The following is a 15,902-nucleotide window of genomic DNA, read 5'->3' as shown; positions in this document are numbered from 1 at the left end:
CTGGGCTGAGGAGAATTCTATTTTGCACTGTGGTCAACACGGTTTTAGAAATAATATGGGCACAGTAGAGCAGTGTCTTAACTTAAATTTAATTATCGAAAAATATGCCATTGCCCAACACTCACCGATCTACTTGGCATTTATGGATTTGACCTTAGCATTTGACTATGTGAACTGATCAAAGCTTTGGTCATTCCTTTTAGAGAGTGGCATGGATGAGACAATGGTGCACTTATTACCCCATTTACACAGAGGCATGAAGGCCATGATTAGAATACACATGGGGTGATGGGGGGTTCCAGCGATATTGGTGTTTTTAGGGGCATAAGACAAGGGTGTGTTTTAGCTCCATTACTTTTAATTTTGTATATTAATAATTTACATCCGGTTTTAATGACCCTCACCCGGGATGTCCCAAGAATCAAAGCGTCCATTCTGACATCTTTATTGTATGTAGACGATGCGGTCTTAATGGGCAGCACCCCAAGAGTCTTGTGCCTTTTAGTATGGGGTTTTGTGGATTTTATTGCCTCCGTAGACTTACACACTCATTATACAAAATCTTTTATCATGTGATATGGGCCCAGGAAGTACAAAATGAACACCCTTTATGTTTGTAGTCAAAGTTCACAATGTACAAGCACTTTTCCCTACCTGGGACTGATTTTTGCTGCCAACGGCCTACGGACGGATCATGCTGCCCATTGCAGGAATACGTTTTCTAAGTCCATTAATGCAGTACTTAGTCCACCGCAACCGTGGAGAGGGGGCTATTTTACCCATTTTTATGGCTCAGTGCACACTCACAGCAAGGTGGGGCATCTCCAATTATTGTAACATTCAGAACGAAGAAATAGGATCTGTTGTAAGATCCTAGGGGTCCTGATTTCCTCTCCTCAAGATGTGTGTCTTAGTGAATTAAATCTGCACTATGTAAAAGATTACATCAGATCCCACCCTGCCTTGCTTTGGCTAGCTATATGGAAAAATAAGGGGCATCTCTTACTAGAAACATTATAATGGACTGCCTTAATTGTGATAAAGGTATGGATATTCCATGGTTAGCTGGGGTGAGAAACAGCTTGTTTAGGGTTGGCTATGGATATGACTTTGACAAACCAGTGGATTTGGACACAGTAAGCAAAAAGGAGTTACAGGCAGCTTTATATACGTTTTATTGCAAGGACAGAGTGGCCAAAGAGGCCAGTAAACCAAGCATGGCCCTATTCTTAAACATTGAGAATGATCATTTATTACCTGGGTATTTGACTAAACCCTTGCGCCGGTGGGAGCATAGCCTCCTTTTTCGCATTAGGGCAGTAGTGGTTAAGTACTTCTTACTATACTCTCGGATTTTGTGCTAACCTCGATTCCTCTCACTGCCCATGTGAGGAGAGTTCAGTCCAATCTTTATTACATTTTTACTGTTTGTGGGTATTATGTGCAATATACAACGTTCTTTTCACTCCCCTTTTTGAAGAAATGTTTTAATGTAGACTATAGAGAAGCGTATACAACTCTTCTTGAACTGGGCTATATATAATAAGTTAATTATCCATGTAGGGGCTTGTTTGAAAAATGCTATCCGAGCTCGTAACTCGATGAACACTGTGTTATATCCTAAGGTTTACATGTATATGTGAATCAGCCTAGGTCCTCCTAGCTGCTCAGCCAGAGTGAGAGATGGTAACGGAATGTTGGTGTGACTGTGATGAATGGAATGCCTGGGTGCCTGTGTGGATGAGTGGTGACAGTTGGAGATGGGCTGAGCAGCTAGGTAGGCTGGTCCTGGTGGGGCTGGCGTAGGAGATATTGGAGCTGGGTTAAGAGCTGTTACATGGCTGATCCTTGTTTGATACCTCTTGACATGGATTAATAAAGAAGACTTTAAGAACCTACATCCTGGCTACCAGTATCTTCATGTATAGAGTACAACATATTTTTGGCGACGAGCGGACCTGGACCCAAGCGTACTTATGGATTGAATAGAAACCCAGAGATTACATAGAAACCAGCGCAACTACAAAGAAAAAAGAAAGGAAAATAAAAGTAGCAGAATGGAGTAAAATTCAAGCCGGCCCCACCAGTGTCCTGTCATAGGACGGCCCCAACCTGTGTCCTGCCTGATCTTACTCCATGGACTTGACCACAGGTATGGTCTGTATGTTAGGGTATGCATGTACTGACTTTCACCCTACCACTTCCCTTTGAGTTTGCTGTATGGATGTATTCACTGCGCAAGGAAACTGTGGCTGTTCAAGATATGAGTTAGTGTTTAACTCAGTGAAGTGATCTCATAGGTGCCACATAGGAGCGGTGTGGTTTTAAGATTTGTGCCTTGAATGCAGAGTTATGGTCATTTTACAAAGAGGATACTGGTGTGACCATGGACGATTTTCACAATCTGGAGTCAAATGTACATTGTCTCAAGGAGTACACTACTGAGGACATTCAACAAAGTGGATTTTGATTTGATCCTCTACATTTCTACGAATTGGTTTGGAGTTTGCAGCATACTTTTTAAAATAAACATATTGGGATATTCCTCTCACTTTGTTTTGTTCAGCGTGGTATCTGAGGATTCTCTGCAAAAAGCCTAAGGAAACATAGGAAACGCGGCGTTTGACGGTGATGCCAACTATTGGATTATCTCAGCATTCATGATAGACACAGTGTTTTTTATTCTAATGAGATGACTTTGGTGCCAGCAGTTCGAGCCGTCTGAGAGGCGAGTCATGTGTGTTATGGAGGCTTGTAGTAAAACATTGTTTGTGAGCTTCAACCGCCGGCGGCAGTAGGCAGCAGTAGTGGGCAGAAGGGGGGTTTTGTTATGCGCTCTATGAAAATTATGGTGAGTTTTTTTTTACTTCCATTAACAAACTGCCCCCAGCCTTTAGTCTCAGACAACCGCTTTCTACATTTTAAAACTGAAAATATGCGCGTGCCATTCACGTTATTCTTGGAGTTGCGCGTGTTCCTTCTTCGAACTTTTGTGGCGTGGATCCAAGTGCTGAGCTCTGTCATTAGATGCATTCAAGCTCGGGCGTGCCGTGAGCCACCCGACATTACGCCGAAAACGTGCCGCCATTTTGAGTTTGGTCCAAAATAACAATGGCCTGGGCCGAGATGCAATGGTGCGTACAACCGCAATTGAAGTTGCATGTTTCTGTTGAAATCTGGGTTCCACGCTGTGTCAGTGAAGATGGGAACAAGATGTTTAATCGACTCCGTGAGATGGTGTTGGTGTGATCCTCTTTTTAAAGTATCTCGGAGGTAATGTGTCATCGTGGATGTTCTATTGTTTTTCTGCTGCAATTGAGGTTCACACTACTATTTCCTAGAACAGTTGGTCAAACGCACGTATGCCTTTGGACACTGCCTTGAGTTCCGGTGGTGAGTAGCAGTGTGCTATTGTTCCTTTCTGCTGCCACCCGGTTTTACACTCGAATCTGACTGTGATGCCATTCTTCAAGGTGTACTTCACTTGCGTGTTCTCGGTGTGAAGATCGTCGGCTGGGGTTCTTCAATGTGCGCCATTCTTTCCCAGTGACTGGCCCATCATTTACTTTGACTGTTGGTATAATTGGGTGTTAGAAACTTTACAGTTGGAAGATCATATTACCAATGTCCATGGCTTATTCCTACTGTGCCAAAATGATTCATGCCCGTAGTTTTTTTTTTGTGTTCTATTTCTAATCTGACTAATAGGTAACATGGTAAATTTTTGTCATACGTGTTTAAATTTCTTTCTCTGCCATGTTTTGCTTTATTTTTATCATTACCTTTAGGCATGTTCTCTATTTAGTTTTGTTTCTTGGCACAACTCGGGTGAGTGGTCGCTCACCGGCGGGGGACACAGTTAAATAGTGTTCTATTGTTATTGGAAATGTACTTGTATTTACCATGCAACGTTATTATATTATGTGATGCCACAGTTTTACTCTATCTATAGCTTGGGACGTCTTAGTTTTCTGGTGGGTGGACATCACAGGTTCTCTCTATCATGAGGGTGGTTCTGGTTTTGGTGGTTGGATTTCCACATCTATGTGTAATGGTAACATTATTCATGTGGATTTCTGTTGTGTTGGTAAGTCGCATTGCGCTGCATGTCTTATATGTTTGTATGTGTGTAAGTCGCCCTGCGCTTCAGATGTTGTTGTGTGTAAGTCGCCCTGCGCCTCACTTGTTGTCCTGTGTAAGTCGTCCTACTCTTCAGGTGTTGTTGTGTGTAGGTCGCCCTGTGCCTCACTGTGTGTACCCTCTATGTGGTCCATATTGTGGTGCACGTGTATTTATAGTGTTGGTTCACCCTTGTTGTCAGTTTAGGGCCTTGGGTGTTTGTTGTGGGGTGTGTGCACACTTCACTACATTTCTTTCTTTTCTGTTATTGGGAAAGGATGGGGTTATTGCTAGTTTCAAATGTAATATTGCTGTTTTTCCTTCCCAATTTGACATTGTTTGATGGTTTATATCTAATTAATTTTAACAATTTTCATGAGGGAGGATGGGGGATTTTGATGCATGTTTTTAATATGTCGTATTATGCCCATCTTTTCTTCTTTGCTTTGTTCTCTCTTTGGTGATGTTTTGAATTCATTCTCATCCCTTAGTTATTAACATTATCACCTGTTTGTGTATAGTTCTTTTCTTTCAAAATTGTAAGTTTTGTTTTCATTTTAAAAGGAAAGGGATAATGTTGTATCCTAAGGTTTACATGTATTTGTGAATCAGCCTAGGTCCTCCTAGCTGCTCAGCCAGAGTGAGAGATAGTGACGGAATGTTGGTGTGACTGTGATGAATGGAATGCCTGGGTGCCTGTGTGGATGAGTGGTGACAGTTGGAGATGGGCTGAGCAGCTAGGTAGTCAGCTCCTGGTGGGGCTGGCGTAGGAGATATTGGAGCTGGGTTAAGAGCTGTTACATGGCTGATCCTTGTTTGATACCTCTTGACATGGATTAATAAAGAAGACTTTAAGAACGTACATCCAGGCTACCCGTGTCTTAATGTATAGAGTACAACACACTGTATGATTGCATTTTAATAATTCTGTGAGTACTATATATTTTATGTGCTTTTTAACTGCTTTGATTTGGTATGTTTTATTGATTATACCATTTGTCTTTTATGCATATGTCTTATTCAAATACAGCTATGGAAAAAAAGAGACTCACTTCTTTGTAGATATAAAGCTCCTTTAATCACAGTTCAGCACAGGCTGGACAACACTAGGAACATCACCTTTCAGATCCCAGATTCCCTGTCCCAACTGCCGCCCCCAGAGAACCCACATTCCACATTACCTCACAGGTGTCCACCTACCTTATACATTCTATTACTTACAAGCACAATACCACAGGGCAGACACCACTTACAAGCGTTCAAGCAGTGCTTAATTTGTAACAGAGTAAGTGCTGGGGCCCAAAGTTTTGATCAGAAGCCCACTACCTCTGTTACTGAAGGTCACGGTGCTGAATGCCAAGGGCACACAGTCTTGATTCCATCTCATGCCTTATTCATCCACCAGCAGACCAACCATATCTCTTTATCTCACTATTTCAAGTTCCTGCTTTCCATTTGTCACAAGTTTTCAGTCTTTCTTTTCCTCCTTTCCCCCTTGTGTTTGTCCCTCTCTTGCTTTAGGTCAATGTTGAAAAATGAGGCAGTATCTGTGAGGCCTGCACAAATAACATGACTGCATTTGTCCTTCACTGAGAACCAAACACCCAATTGTAGTGCCTGACTCTCAGAGGGTAGAGTTGCAGAGCAGTCTGAGGCTTACTCAAGGGAGGTGGTGTGGACTAGTAATCGCCATTTACAGGTACGCAGAAATAATACTCAATAATGTATTGTCCAGTCTGTACTTTGCTTTATAAATGTAAGTGCACATTTATTAAACACACACACTACTCAATACTATGCACTAATTTACAAATATACATAATCTGTTATAATTACTTTGTGACATTGCATAACATCTCCACCTGTCCCGCAGGAGGGGTGGGTTTTAGTACCCCCACTCCCATGTATGCACATCATCTTGCCCCCTAATGAAGTTTGTTGAACATAACCTCGAGCAAGGGCCCTGCGCACTGACACCATCCCAGTGGCGACCCCCCCCATTACCTCAGCAAGCATTTAAAATGGGCACACCTGCTATGGTGACCCATAACCCTGACTGAGCATCTCCTACTGACCATGAAGTATACACCTTTACATCTTTAGGGGCTGACAGTCTGGGTTGTTCTTCACCTAAGCGCAGCAGCAGCAAGAATACATGTTTAAGCGTCACTTTAGAATGACAGTACTCATCACATTTGTTGATCATTATAATGCATTGCAATTACAGCCCCTAAAGCATCACATATGAAATCCCATGATTAAGTATAAACAGCCAGACACCCTAGCAGGAATGTCTGGCAACCTAACCCTGTTTGGCTTATAACCTCACATTACACATATGGCTTTACGTTCCTCCATAGAAATAACATTGGTCAATGCACTTCATAGAAATTACATTAGTAATGCACCTCTCGTGCCATTGCACCTCTTCGCCTCAAGGGGATGCCCTTCTCCAGACAGCCCCAACTCAGCCCTTCACCCCTAGGTGCACTACGCAATACACTCCCAGCTGTAGAACAAAAGTTCCAGCTCAGGAGGTGATTCAATGTTGGCTGAGCCCTTGAGGGGTTATGTCTTCCATTGGCATCTCGTCCATTGGCCACCTAGTGAAAAAAGGTAAATTGTTAACTTTTAGGGAAATGAAAACTCAGTTTCAATTAGCTGAAGGGGAAATATTTGGTTATTTACAGATTCGCCACACTTTGATCGGAGCCATTTCTGACCTTACCAATCTTCCAGAGTCCTCCCCTCTTGAAGATCGTTTGCTATCGGAGCCTATGCCAGAGAAAGCTGTCTCGCTGACGTATAAGAAATTATGCAATAATCTTCCTGATCTGTTCTATACTGTTTGGGAGAGATGCAAGCCAATTTGGGACAATTGGAGGATGATAACTGGCTAACAGCATTGATGTCCACGAAAGAAGCGGCCATTTCTCTTATGTTCCAATTAATCCAATTAAAAGTCCTTCACAGAACATATCTTACAGGGGTCACGTTGAAAAAATTGGGCATAGACCAGACTCGATGTGTTTATAGTGCTGCTGAGGGCACGTGACTAGACGTCACGGTGGCCATGTTAGGTGAGGGATCTAACATGTAACCATGAAGAAAAGACTATGGTGCAGGTGACGTGCGGCTAGACTGCCGATTAAGGAATAGTAAAGGTATAGTGGGTGGTGACTTGTTAATTACTGATGGCGGTTAAGACAAAATATACATCAACCAATATTGATAAAAACATGATGCTGATACAAGTAAGAGCATGTAGCTAACCCGTTCGCATTGACCCCTCAATGGATGGACATCAACCAATATATACAAAACACAAGATGCTGATACAAGTCGATACATGTAGCCATCAAGGGCCACATTTACGCAAAAACATGGTTAGGTGCTGTCACAGTGAGCCATAGTGGCTCATAAGAATCATATTGTACACAAAAGGTGTAAGTCATACAAAGGTGATTAAGATCAAGATCATATTATACACACAAGGTGTATATCATACAAGGACAATTAAGATCAAGATGCTGTTTTCAGTAAGAATATGGAGCATATAAAACACATTTACAAAACACATAACCACGGAATCTAAGCATGAGGAGGCAGTGAAATGAATCAGGGAAATATGTCATTTGCATGTCGAGGACATTAAAGGCAAACATTATTACAGTCAAACTTATAAGGAAGGAAACAACTGACATTTTAGAACTTAGGGGAAGCCTAGATCAGGTTGGTCCAGTCTTCATTTCTGTTTAATCAATTCTTGATGCTATTCATGCAGATAATCAGTCTTAGCTCCTCTTTGTTCAGGAGTTGTACAATGTCTCCGCCTCTTGGAGGTTGCTTTACCACGTTAATAACTGTCCATTTAATGTCATCAGCAACAGAAGTGCTTTCTAAGTAAGGGGAATAGTGACAAACACAACCCCTGATGGCTTGGTGGAGTCTGGTATAAGTGCCCTACGCCTGCAATGGCCTATCCGCAGAATAAAAATTATTGTCCAGTGAGGCGAGTGATTGAACCCCATGCCCTGACGAATTTTCCACAACATAAGTAAATGGCAATGAAACATGTTGGTCTTCTTGGAAAAGGTTTGCAACATGCAGTGCTTTTAACCTAAGTAAGCTCACAATTGTGAATAAAGAGGGCAACCTAAACAGTGAGTCTTAACTCATTTTTAATTGCATGGAACACACTGTTCTCTGCAAATCACGGGGTCTTTGTTTTGGGACAGTTAGTTATTTCTTTCAGTTTTTTTGTCTCTCTATTGGACACTATATTTTCCTTGTTTCTGTGAGTGGGGAACCGATGATGATATACAAGGGCATACTAGCGTGAACCTGCTGGTAGCCTCCCTGGTGTTGCATACGTGAGGTGCCCTCTCACTCTTTCACTTATTTTCAGTAAGTGTTCTTCACTCACATGCTGCGGGGTAGAGTATATGCAGTTTTGCGAGTTGACTTATAGCAGTTTTCCTTTTTAAGACATTCGATTTGAGAGTTCTGAGACTGCAGTAACTTGGATAGGGTGCCAGCAAGACGGTGGAGATAGGTATCCCCACGTTGGTAGCAGCTCCTAAGAGTGAAAACAGAATTGACTCTCTGATAGCCAGGCTTTTATTGTATTGATGATTTATGAGAGGAGGGCGGCCTGATGTATTCCCCCTGAAGCTCCTTGTTGTGAAGAGTACATGTTAGATCCCTCACCTACCATGGCCACCATGACGTCTAGTCACGTGCCCTTGGCAGTGCTATAAACGCATGAAATTGATTGGCCACCTGTTATCCCAGCTATTCAACCTCGGCAAAACGGTAAGTGCGCTCACCTGCCTGTTCACTTCACCCCCTGCCAGCCCGCCTCCAAGTTTCCTGACTCCCATTTTTTCCCTTTTAGTGCATCGCCACCTTGCCGTGAGCCAATACTTTTACATATTCCAAAACGCCAACAGATTCTCACCAGATATTGTTAAGGTGAGCAGTCCCGTGCGCATGCAACAGGTGCATTTCTCTAACTCAAGTAACTTTGGCCACTCACTCCGATATCATTTACTTTCAGATCCCTCCATTGTGCGGCTCTTTCAGCCCGTTCCGAGCCTCCGTGCGCCTAACTTGTTTGCAACTACTAATTATTGTTACATTAAATTTAATTTGTCTGTAGCGCTTCATGTGTTCCCGTACGTATATCCAAGGTTATCCACCACTACGCAAGCTCCGATCTTTTACTACAATATATTGTTTGTTGAGCGCAGCCCTGCACAACTGTCACAGTGCCTTTCACTGTTACATGAATTCTGGTTAACATTGGCTTGTCCGATTGCCACATCACTCCTCACAACCCTTCACGGCACCATTAGATCTTGTTTTCAACTACTAATTATTGTCACATTAAATTTAATTTGTGCGTAGCGCTTCATGTGTTCCCGATCGTATATCCAAGGTTATCCACCACCACGCAAGCTCCGATCTTTTGCTACAACATATTGTTTGTTGAGCGCAGCCCTGCACAACTCTCACATCGCCTTTCACTGTTACATGAATTCTGGTTAACATAGGCTTATCCAATTGCCACACCACTTCTCACAACTCTTCAGGGCACCATTAGATCTTGCTGCGCACTACTTTACCTGCTCTATGAGCCAGCATATTAGACTTCTTATTGCACAATAACAATCTTGTTTGCCAATTAACGGTTTCAACCACCGCCGTGCATGAATAAAATGAAATCACTGACCGCACATTGTGTAGTCTGTTCCTGTAGCCGGTCACATATGAGATCCTCAGTGTTCCACACAGTTAACTACCTCCTTGTTTTCCGGTTAAGATCCTCTCCTGCCGTTTTTTATATTTTTCTTAATATTTCGTTGTGAGACTTATTTGTTACGCCTTGCAAACCTGTAGCCACTTTTTTGCAACATCACGATCACAGGTAATTCCATCCACCTTCACAATGCACTTGCCTCACACCAGGCTGTTCCCAGTCTGCCCTGCACTCTGTACTAGGTTGAACACTCCGTATTAGACGCCTCCTAATCTCCTTCCCCTCTCTCTATTTACCACAGGCACTTTTATAATTCAGGCTTGAAACTTAATTGTCCTGATGATGATCCTACTATTGTTTTAAAAGGATCGAAACGTCGTTGACTAATGTAAACAGTATGCACATTAATCCAATGTGATAAAAGAAGTGCATTGACTGTTTTTTCTAAGCTTGGAACAACTATGTTTAATATTCCACAAGCTACTTTTGTCTTGCCTGAAATGTTTTTGTCTTAGTGTACTTGTCATGTGTTTGTGTAGGATGCAGGACTGTGTCCCACTATATTGATGTGCTCTTATTTGTGTTTTTGACGTCATTGATTCATTACATTGGACACTCGCAATATAGCACTGATTCTAGTCTATATTTATCCTATTAACTTTGTTTTGTTTAAGGTCCATTGTTCTAATATAAAACTGTCACCCTAAGTCCTTATCTACCTTTTCGGTTCCCTTGTTTTTTTGGAAAATACCCAAAGGTTTCAAGTCGTGGCCTCAGATGGTTCTTGTCAACGATAAAAATGCATGATTGTTTGCATGGGCTTTCCCCTTGATCGCCTTTCTCTGAGGTACAACTGTGCCTCTTGCATCCATTTTAACCCCTAAGTATACGTAGGGTGGATACCTCATCTATTCTGCGTTGCATGCCTGGTCCCCATTGACAGTGTAGATCCTGGCCCCCAGACACACCACAGGGGGGCAGAGTCAGCATTGTCCAAGGCATGCACAAATCTATTCAGGGTCAGGGGCTACTCCTCCCACTACTCCAAATGCAGATCAGGCCCATTCAGCCTAGCGCTGACTCACCCAGTCCCCCTGGAGCAATTGCATCTTCCCAGCCCGTCACTCCAGAGTCAGACATGCAATACACAACAGGCTGGCACAAAGACACATAGCCCACAGAAATGCCCACTTCTAAAAGTGGCATTTCTAAAATAGTGATAATAAATCGACGCACACCATTACGCAGCATTTATTACCACTATTCCAAACATACCAAACTTGACCACTCTACTCCTCTCAGATCAGGAATTACCACTGACACACATATCAGGGAATCCCCAACGCATTCCTATGAAAGGGCAGCCTCACAGTAGTGAAAAACCAAAATGGCTGTTTGTCACTACCAGGATTTGCCACACAGTTAAGACACATGTCCTCCCTTTTACCTACAGTGGACCTTGCCCCTAGGGCTAGCTAGGGCCTACCTTAGGGGTGACTGATATGTAGTAAAAGGGGAGTCTCAGATGTGGCTTCCACTTTAAGTGCCACGACACAGCAGCAGTAAACTGCGTGTGCAGGCCCTGCAATGGCAGAGACCTGAGACAGGTTCGAAAGGCTACTTTGGTGAGTGGTGCAAGCAGCGCTGCAAGCCTACCAGTAGCATTTAATTTCCTTCCCCTGGATATCTGAGATACCACTTTACAAGGGACTGACAGGTAAATTAAATACGCCAAACAGGTGTACACCAATCTTACCACGTTTACCATAGAGAGCACATGCACTTTACACTGGACAGCAGCGATAAAGTGCCCAGAGTCCTAAAACCACCAACACCAGGTCAGGAAAAATACCAAGAGGAAGGCAAAAAAGTTCAGGGATGACCCTGCAAAAAGTGCCAAGTTCAACAGGCCCTTAGAAGACGGGGTGCATGTAGATTAAAAGTGTGTTCCAGGAATTCTCCTCCACTCTATCTCCCTACCAGGAAATGAGATACCACAAACTGGTGCCTCTTTTCCTGGAATCCAAAATCCTGTGAACCTCATACTCGGGTTCCCCATCCACGCACACCAGGTCTGGGGTTTTTCTCAGTTTCACCTGAGAAGGTTTGATTAATGAAACATGGAAGACTGGATGTATTCGAAGAGATTTAGGCAAAGCCAATCTGACCATAACCAGATTCAGGCAACAAGTGATCTTGTAAGGACTAATTAATGTCGGATTAAAGATTTTTAGTGGATAACCACACCATATCACCAATTCGGTACTCTGGTCCTGAACGACAATGAGGATCCGCTGTCCTTTTTTTACCTTAATTTGGCTTTGCATAGATTCTATTGGACTTGTTATAATGTGTGCTGTATGTGAACAATTTGTTTTTGTACTTCTGGTATCTTGGTGTCTGTGGAAGTACCAACAAAGGCTATAAAGCGTGGATGGTACCCGTAAGTGCTGCAAAATCGGGCGATACCAGTGGAGCTATGTTTTGCACTGTTATATGCTGTTTCAGCTACCCAGGAGTCTGTGTTCTTATTTACATAACAGTGCATATACTGAGAGTTGGGTTTAGCCTCTCAGTTTGACCATCTGTCTGAGGATGGAAACTTGTAGAAGTTGCTGACTTCATGTGTAATGAGGTACACCATGCTTTCCAGAATTGAGCTGTGAATTGTGTCCCTCTATCAGATATCACAATCTTTGGTAAGTCATGAAGCCTTACTATATGTGTTAACAATAGCTGTGCCAATGGCCCTGCCGTATGGGGCTTGAGCACATGCTATAAAGTGTCCCAGCTTTGCAAGGCTATCGACCACCACCAGTATTGTGGTACATCCTTGATCGTTTGGCAAACCTAATATAAAATCCAAAGATATGGTTTCTTTTGGTCCCTCTGGGGTGGGCAATGGCTGCAGCAATCCTTGGGGTTTTTGATGATCTGTTTTAGCTTGTGCACACACCATACACTCTTAAACCATCTGTCTTACATCTTTTCTGACTTCTGGCCACCAGAATTGTTCGCAATATTTGACCAAAGGTCTTTTCCACTCCATTATGGCCAGTGCTGGGTACACTGTGACACCACTATAGTACTTCCTTTTGTTGTTCCTGAGAAGGAATCAATAACTGATTTTTACACATTGGCAGTCCTTTTTGCATTTTCCACTCAGGGTGTTCTCCAAGCCATCGCCTCCATTTAGCTGTATCCATTGTGCGTGCCACTTTTGCTAGAAAGCGTTCTGTCTGTACCAATCAGATGTCTTGCGATGGGTTTAGAATAGACTGAGATTTTGGTTCACTGATTACTGTGTTAGTTTCCTATCTGATAAGTGCATCTGCCTTACAGTTTTCGGTACCAGGCCTATAAGTGACTATTCTCCGCAAAGAATAACATCCACCTTAATTGATGATGGGATGAATATCTGGCTGACCGCATGAACTGTAAATTGCTATGATCTGTATATACAGTTATCACATGTTTGGATCCCATCAAATAATGTCGCCATTCACTGAAAGTGGTACAAAAGGGGGTGGTGATGGACTGAGCATTTGAACCAAACAAACACCCACACCCTGTGAACAGATCTGGGTTTAATCCATCACCGTTCTTTAGCCCACTCTGCCGCCCCAGTTCAGACATGGCCATATGCAAATCAGTCTGACCCTGTGCCTCATGGGAACAGTCCAGCCCGAACTGCCAAGCCATGCCTTCCCTGGACCAGAAACAAGCTTCCGAGGACCGGTTTCTGGCATTTCAGCAGTCTTCAGCCGGGCTTGTGCGAATCCAGTGGCAAAGTGAGCAAGGGACTCACGTCTGAGCATACCCTGCCAACTTATGGCGAACAAAGTGGTACAAAAGGGGGTGGTGATGGACGGAGCATTTGAACTGAAAGCGTCCTTATTGGCCAATAACTCCTTTTCAGTGACCGTGTAATGGGATTCTGCCCCATTTCGTTTTCTGGACATAAAGGTCACAGGAGGCAGTTGTCGTGATGTCTCATTTCTTTGGGACAAAATCAGCCCCCAGGGCCACCTCAGATGCATCTGCTTCCACAACTTGGGGAATTTCAGGGTATGTGTTAAAATAGAGGCATAGGTGAATGCTTTCTTAAGCTGACTGAATGACTGTTCTGCCTCCTCCGACCAGACAAATGGGAAAAAAATTCTCTTGAGACTAGTTATGGGTGCTACCATGTTGGAAAACTGGTTAATGAATCTCCTGTAGAAATTAGAAAAACCTAAGAAACATTGTACGCCCCTCACATTCCTACATGTAGGCCATTCTCTTACAGCTTGTATATTATGATCTGCCATTTCCTGCCCTGTGGCTGACTATATGACTCCCAAAAACTCCACTCTTGATACATGAAACTTGCATTTACTGAGTTTGCAAAACAGACCATTCTTCGCAATGCTTGCAAAACTGATTTTACATGTTATTCATAAATGCTTATAGTGGCATAGTACATCAAAATGTCATCGATATATACTACAGCATGCACATTCAAAAACGTCCTTAAAATGTAATTAAAAAAGGATTGGAATGCAGCTGGAGCATTACACAGCTCGAAGGGCATTACGGTGCATTAAAAAAGCCCATAACGTGTACAAAATGCGGTCTTCCTTTCATCACCCTTTCTCATTTGTACCAGGTGATAGGTTCCTTTTCTAATTTAGTAAATAGCAGTGCTTTCTTAACTTGAACTAAGAGAACTGGTATTAAGGGTAGAGGATACTGGTTTTTCACAGTGATATTGTTGAGCATCCGAAAGTCTATACCAATTCTTTTCTCACTATTTGCTTAAGGGATTAAAAACAAAGGGGATGAAGCGTGGGACTTGGATGGACGTATAAACCCATTGGCTAGGTATTTGTCAAGATACTACTTTAGATGCTCACTTTCTAGTTCTGTGAGGGCATATAGCCTTCAAAAGGGTACCACAGCCCCCAGTATTAAATCTATTTGACAGGCATATGGTCTGTGTGGGGGTAAAACATCTGCTTGCACCTCACTAAACACATCCTGAAAGGAAATATATTGTGAGGGAAGAATGGTGTCTTTCACTGCGGTGGTAGCTATTCTACGTCCCTGAGCAAATGCTTCCACCGGATCTATCTCAGCCACCAAGAAGTGCTCCCAGGAAAAAAGGAGATTCAAAGGAGACAGTACCTCTTTCCCAGTAAATGACAGGATTATGCAATCTCAACCATGGAAAACCCAAGATTAATCCATACTGCGGGGCTCTTATAATGTCAAAATGTAAAGTTTCGGAATGCAATTCCTCACATGTGATCGGAAGCTACGCTGTGCGAAACTGCATGGTCCCTGAGGTAATTTCCCTCCCATCTACCACTAAAACACGTTCTGGCTGATTTATTTTTTAGTAATGTGATTTGTAGTTCATGAGCTATTGTTTCATATGTAAAGAGCCCCGTAGGTCCTGAATCGATCATAGCTTGAACACTCTTCCATCCTCTCTTGGTCTTTATTTGGATAGGTAAAAAGAAGTGTTGTTTCAGAATTATATCTGCTTCACTAAGAGAAGGGATCACAGTAAAGCTCAAGGTCCCGCCCTCTAACTCTTCGCTATCTAGTTTTCTGCCTTTTTTTCAAGATTAGCAGTTTGTGCCTTAATACCACTATTACGAGTCTTGGGCTTTGCTAAACAGTCTTTCACATAATGCCCCTTCCTTTCGCAATACATACATAAACCATTTTTACGTCTTTGGTCTTTTTCTTCGGATGTTAAGGATGCACTAACAGAACCTATATCCATGGGTTCAGAAGATACACCTACTTCCCCTCCCGCATTTCTGTTTCTCTCAAATCTAGTTTGTGTTCTGTCAAATCTCTTCCAGTCTCTTTTTCGTTCATTTATCCGATAGTCCAAACGCAATGTCATATTAATTAAATTAGTACTAGTGGTGAGTTGTGGGTCTATCTGGGCCAAAACATCTTTGAGTTCATCTCGCAATCCTTGATAAAACAAGGCACCTCTTTTTTTTCTGGCCATTGGGTTTCTGAT

General features: G+C 42.7%; 2 long non-coding RNA genes across 2 annotated transcripts in view; one reads left to right on the top strand and one right to left on the bottom strand.

Moving 5' to 3' along the window:
* Nucleotides 1-3,159: 3,159 nt before the first annotated feature.
* Nucleotides 3,160-15,902, top strand: part of LOC144767390 (uncharacterized) — a 195,157-nt gene continuing 182,414 nt past the window's right edge. Inside the window, exon 1 of the long non-coding RNA XR_013598186.1 lies at nt 3,160-3,273. This is a non-coding gene — a long non-coding RNA (uncharacterized LOC144767390). The remainder of the gene's footprint in view (nt 3,274-15,902) is intronic.
* Nucleotides 5,181-15,902, bottom strand: part of LOC144767391 (uncharacterized) — a 159,719-nt gene continuing 148,997 nt past the window's right edge. Inside the window, exon 2 of the long non-coding RNA XR_013598187.1 lies at nt 5,181-6,722. This is a non-coding gene — a long non-coding RNA (uncharacterized LOC144767391). The remainder of the gene's footprint in view (nt 6,723-15,902) is intronic.

The sequence above is a fragment of the Lissotriton helveticus genome, chromosome 7, assembly GCF_964261635.1.
Source record: "Lissotriton helveticus chromosome 7, aLisHel1.1, whole genome shotgun sequence".
NCBI lineage: Eukaryota > Metazoa > Chordata > Amphibia > Caudata > Salamandridae > Lissotriton > Lissotriton helveticus.
This window is presented reverse-complemented; position numbering and strand designations above follow the sequence as displayed.